Below are 6,576 nucleotides of genomic sequence, written 5' to 3'. Positions count from 1 at the left end.
CTCCCACCACCTTAGAATGCAGGGTCTGGCTTCCCTGAATACTCCCACCACCTTAGAATGCAGGGTCTTTTCAATGCATTGCAGTGTAATCTTTCTAGTTATGAATGCCACCTTTTAAAATATGGAAAACACAGGGCTGAGAGAAGAAATCTTGCCCCTTCTTGATACAATCATAATAGATTCTAGTTTTAAAATGAGACAGACCATTTTTAATGAATATAACATGCCTTTTCTCCATCTTTTTAAAGGCCCTCTCGTGGTTGCTGTTATTGATTTATTCTTTTTCTACTTAAATGTTTTATTTTGAGATAATTATAGTGGTGTAGACGGGAGAAGGCACACAGAGAAATCCTGCTTCTTTTAGCTCGCACTTACATAATGTCATTGAAATGAGACTCTGGTAGAAGTGGAGAACCCCTGACTGGCTAAGCCTGGTCGTGCTGTTGTATCATAATTTTTATAAAAAAGTCCTATTGCTATTTTGGTTTATTGAGTCTTAGTTTATCTATTTATATAACCTTCTCTTGATAGTTTCTCTAGTGATCCTATCACACATGTATGTTCATAGCTATCCCAGTGCACTGATGACACCACTTTACCAGTTTTAGTGAGTGTAGCAACCTGACCTCTGTTTTCTTTCCTCCACCTATTAGACAGTTGTCTTAGGTATTTACTCAGCACATGCTTTGAATTACATCAAAGTTCTCATTTTTGCTTCAACTTTCTAAATAGAATTTGGAAAACTCCAGATAAGAACGCATATGTCGTTACCCATATTTTTACTTATGGATTTTCCTTCTTGTTTTCATATTTACTTATTTTTTTATCACTTTCCTCTATTGAGAGGACTTCTCTTAACCAACTGATTTCACGTAGTTCTGCTGTTGACAAATTCTCTTAGCTTTTTCTTCATTCAAGAATGTCTTGATTTTTCTCTTCATTCTTAAAGGATATTTGTACTGAATATAGAGTTCTCGGTTGGCAGAGTCTATTTTTTTTTTTTTGATTAACATAAGGGTATATGCAATTAGCCTACATCATTTTTGTTTGTAAGGTAAAGTCTGAGTTGTAGGTGGGAGCTTACTAAGCTCCCCTCCCTTTTTCCCCTTTCCTTATTCTTGAATATAATTCTATTTCTCTCCTGTGGGCCTGGGGTCGTTCATCTGCTAGTTTCAAATTAGTGTTGAGTACATGAGATATTTACTTTTCCATTTTTAGATACTTTATTTAGGAGAATGTTCTTCAAATCCATCCAGGTAAATGCAAAAGAAGTAAGGTCTCAAATTTTATTTTAGAAGACAGTTCTTTTCTTTCATCTTCTGAGAACAAATTGTGTCATTTCCATCTGGCTTCCATGCCTTCCAGTGAGAAATTTGCCATTATTTGAGTAATTTTTTCCCCCTAGAGGCAAGGACTTGTTTTCTGAGGTTGCTGTCAAGATTTTTCTTTGTGTTTGGTTTTCAGAAGTTTACAATGTGTGTGTTTTGGCATGGCTTTCTTCAGATTTGCCCGGGATGCCATTCATTCCGCTTCTTGAATCTGCTGATTTATGTCTCTGGTTTGGGAATTTTTCAACCACTATTACTTTGAGTAGTTTTTCAGCCCCTGCTCCTTCTTCTGTCTTTTGTGACATTGCCATTTCTGTTAACCCTAATTGGTAATTCCAGCTCACACAGTGTATGCAAAGAGGGAGCCCAATGTCCTTTTTTGACTAAGTCTGGTGGACTTATTATGGTTCTCTAGTATAAAATATTTTGCTATTTCATCTCAGTCTTTTCTCCCTAATTCGTTAAGGCGTTCGTTGATAGGATTTCTTCTTTCATTGTTTATTTAGTTGATGTCATTTAATTAATGCTTAATCCATTAGTTAGTTCAGATGGATTTTAGAAAAGAAAACAGTTGTAAGTTCCTTAAAAGATTTACTAAGATTCTTTTATATTGTCATTATACAAATCTACAATATACTTGGGGGAAATGGACATAATTAAATTACTTATAGTTTAAATCCTGCAAAATGATTTGTTTTTCTCTTTATGAAAGTTATATTTGATAGCCTTCAGTAAAGTTTTAAGATTTTTCTAGACAGCTTTTACAATATTTCTCATTCAGGTGATTTTTAGTTGTTTTCTGTTTTAGTTGCATTTGGGATGGACTCTTTTCAGGTACTATTATTGTGCATATAGAGATTGTTGCTTTTTACATTTATTTTGCATTTTGATTTTAGCCATTTTATTAAAATTAATGCTAGTTGTTTTTCAGTAGGATTTAAAATCTTCTCAAAATGTTCCCAGGAGATTTCATACTTCCTATCCCAGAAGCTCAGATTTTATCTACAAAACAGATGAAAGCATATTCTAAAAGTTGCTTAGCAAGCAAAGTTATTCATAGTCAATAATTTTGGCGGGCACTACACTTCAGATCCTCACCTCCGTATTCACATTTATTATATCATATTAAAAGCTTTGAGAAGTCCTGCATTAAAGAACCCTGGCTGGGTAGGTGCAGTGTTTCATGCTTGTAATCCTAGCACTTTGAGAGGCTGAGGAAGGAGGATCAGGAGTTTGAGACCAGCCTGGGCAGTGTAGTAAGACCCTGTCTCTACAAAAATAAAATTAGCCTATGTTATGGTGCACATCTATAGTCCCAGGCACTCAGGAGGCTTGAGTCCAGGAGTTCAGGGTTACAGTGAGCTACACTGCACTTTAGCCTTGGTGAAAAATAGGACCCTATTAAAAAATAAAAATAAAATACAAGCCCTGTTTAGCTTTACTGAATCCACAAATCCACGGTTTCCCATACGCATGTCACAGAAGCTAGACACAAAATACCACATACCGTATGAGTTCAGTTATATGAAATGTCAAGAAAAGGCAAATTATGACTGAAAGTACGGAATGTCCATAAAGTTCACATGCAATTTAAATCAGTTGTTGTCGAGGCCTGGGGAATAGAAATTGATTGGTAATGTTAATGGGGTTTCTTTCGAGATGACAAATTAGAATCAGTGGAACTTTGGAATGAGTTAGTGATGGTTGTACAACTTTGTAAATATATTAAAATCACTGAATCGTGCAGTCTAAAAAATAAAAATGCCACTGAAAAATACACATAGAAATCCTACATAAACTGCACTTTGCAGAGAAAGTGCTTATTTTCTTAAACTAGAAAGAGATCTTACAAATTAGAACAGGCAGGATAATAGTAGAAACGTAGCCAACTAACAAAGGGAACACAAAGGACCAATTAGAACCATTTTCTCTTATGAAATTAACAAGCTGCACCTTGCAAATATTTACTGCTGCCTTTGTCTCCTGTGTTCTGGTCAAGCAGCTGCTTTGCACTGGAGTTTGAGGGCTCTGTGACCCAGGCCCAGCCTGGCCTTGGGTTCTGCTTCCTACGTACTCAGCCCTGTCCTCTGTCTCTCTGCAGGCTGAGTGGGGGTCTCTCTGTATTTACCATCCTATTTTCCGATGCCTGCCTGGTTTGATTACTTTCCAAAGGTCAGAACAACAAAGGCTTTATTTTCCTGGTTGAAATACCTGCTGGATGCGGAGATGAAGGCTTTGCTGCACTCTAGGTGGGTGGGACAGGTGTATGCAGTTCATTTTCTAGATGATAAAAGAGCTGAAAGAATTCTAGAGCGATAAAGACACCAGCCAGTAATTTTCTGGTTGTATGTTAGTTGAAAATATAAAGCTCATGTAGGAAAACATCATGATGCCAATTGGGAGGCCCTTTATCTTGTAAGCATCCCTGGAAAGGACAGCACATCCAAAGATACAAAAAAAAAAAACCTCCATGACCTTTGAGCCATAATTAATTGCCCAGAAAAATATTCAGACATGTCAACCACACTTTAGGTCAAGAAGATTCACAACAATGTTATTTAAAAAAAATAAGGGAAAAAAACAACACATTTGGTACTCAATAGACAGGAAACATTTAACTAAACGTTGATAACTGGAGGTTACGTTATTCTATAGCTCATGGGTCAGCATACTGAAGGGGCCAAGTCGTGAGTATTATAGACATTAAAGGCCACATATTCTCCATGCTAAGGATTAATTTCTGCCTTTGGGTCCTGAAAGCAGCCACAGTCCACAGGTAATGGAATACTGGTGGTTGCCAATAAAACTTCACTTACAGACACTGAAATATGAATTTCATATAATTTTAATGGGATGTAAAATAATATATTTGGTTTTGAAAATTACTTAAATGTGTGAAAATCATACTTCACTCATGGCTTGTACAAAAAACAAGAAGTGATCAGTATTGGGCCTGGGGGATGTAGCAGGTTGACCCCGGTACAGCTAAAAAAAAAAAAAATCATATCTTCAAATGCTATTACCCATAGGAAGATGCTTACAGCATAATACTGAGTGAAACAAAGTAAGGTCTAAAATAATTTTCAGAATATGCCCTCATTTTATAACAAGAAAGGAAGATAAAAATAACTGAACTGAAAAGAAATATCCCCAAGCATTAAAATATTGTTATTTCTAGGGTGTGCTGGGAATGATTTTCATGCCCTTTGCGTGATTTTCTGTGTTTGCTAAATGCTTTATAAGGAATGAGTATTATTTTCATAAGAAGAAACATGGCTTAAAAAATGCTCTTCTAGAAAAATCATTATCAAGCTCATCTAGTCTTCTGTTATTTTAAGGATTTACTTTCCCTACTTTGAAATTTATTTCTTTGGCCTTACCATTTATTTCCTCCTTTTGGAGATGTTTGTCATCTGTTTCCAGAACGCCTTCCCTCATTTCCTTGTTCATTCTTGTCCTTTTCCCCTGTCCCTCCCAATGATCGCTCTCACGTGTGACATTTTTCAAAGTTTTATTTTGAGTCCACAGGAGAAAAACATATATATCAAACATATTCATTATATTGGAAAGGAAGGTAGAAAAGTGTCCTGTAATTTAGAATGTCACTGATTTAATTTTGACATCTTGAGGACCGAGCAATTCCTCCACTATTCTCAAGAAATTAAGAATAAATTTCTCTTTAAAGTATACGGAATTCTGTGTACATTGTTGGGTCAAGATTCCCTCATCTTAGGTGCAGAGAGAACAGCTGAGAGCAGCCGCCCCTCTCCTGTAATATTCTCATCTGGCTGTTAGGATGTGTATCAGGTGACCCATATAATGTGCATGCTGTCCCTAATGTAACCTTAACTATTCTGCCACAGAACACCTGCACCACTGCAGCTACAAAAATAAGGCAGCATGGCCCCTTTGCTTCTATTCCAAAGCCTCCTGCGTCTCAGTGCTCTTCTCTTAAGAGATGTCCTGTTGGAATCGTTCAGGTGTCCTCAAACTACGGCCTGCAGGCCACATGCAGCTGGCGTAGGACATTTATCCGGCCCAGAGGGTGTTTTTGCCTCCGCTGCCTGTCCTGCTCAGCAGCCAACTCATCCCGGGGCCCCAGTCCAGCCCTCCAACAGTCTGAGGGACAGTGAACTGGCCCCCTGTTTAAAAAGTTTGAGGACCCCTGGAATAGTTTTCTGTTCCTGCCTCAAGGGTCAGACAGGAGCACCTGCCCCATGCAGAAGACGCCCAGTCATCTGGCATCTCAGCTGGTTCACATAGTGGATTCGCACGGAATGTCCGCTTTGTAACAGGCACTGTTTTAAAGACTAGCAATGCCCTGTGCAGACACACCCTCTGGGGTTGCCTTCAAATGACCATAATCAGTGAGGAAAGGTAAAGCATATATATATCCCATCAGAGGTAGAGCTGATATTCAAGTCTACTGTACGACCCTGCAAAGTAAGAATTACGTTACCCTTGAGCTTGTGATATGAACCAGATACGGCCTCCACCTCCTTATTCCGTGAAAACATATTTAAGTCCAGTCTGTCAATGACCTTAAATCATTATCATATATGACAAGTGTGAACTGTAGCGATGCTTCTTATTTATTTGATGCCAAAGCGTTCTTTTTAAAATAAAGTAAAATAGTGTGTGTGTAACGTGCTTACCAAGGGAATGTCCTGGCTGGGCGTGGCGGGAGGCCAAGGCAGGTGGATCACCTGAGCTCAGGAGTTCAAGACCAGCCTGAGCAAGAGGGAGACCCTAGGTCTACTAAAAATAGGAAAACTAGCTGGGCATTGTCGAGGGCACCTGTAGTCCCAGCTACTCAGGAGACTGAGGCAAGAGGATCACTCGAGCCCAAGAGTTTAAAGTTGCTGTGAGCTATGGTGCCACAGCACTTTATTGAGGGTGACAGAGTAAGACTCTGTCTTAAAAAATAAAATAAAGGGCAGTGCCTGTGGCTCAAAGGAGTAGGTGCCAGCCCCATATACCGCAAGTGGTGGGTTCAAACCCAGCCCCAGCCAAAAATAAAAACTAAACTAAAATAAAATAAAGTAAAATGAAATAAAAAAAAATAAAATGGAATGTCCTAGAGGTAGTAAAACCTCTATGCTAAAAATAAGAGAGTGTCTATCGGTATAAGAAAAAAAAGAACATCATTTTGCCTGTGAAGTGTGCCTGCCTCAGGGAAAAACCTGCGACACTTTGAAAGTTGAGAATGATGTTTAAGTGGTGGTTTTGCAGAAGGATCTTGGGTATT

This window comes from Otolemur garnettii, unplaced genomic scaffold (genome assembly GCF_000181295.1).
Source record: "Otolemur garnettii isolate 467f Iridium unplaced genomic scaffold, OtoGar3 scaffold00065, whole genome shotgun sequence".
In the NCBI taxonomy this organism is placed as follows: domain Eukaryota; kingdom Metazoa; phylum Chordata; class Mammalia; order Primates; family Galagidae; genus Otolemur; species Otolemur garnettii.
This window is presented reverse-complemented; position numbering follows the sequence as displayed.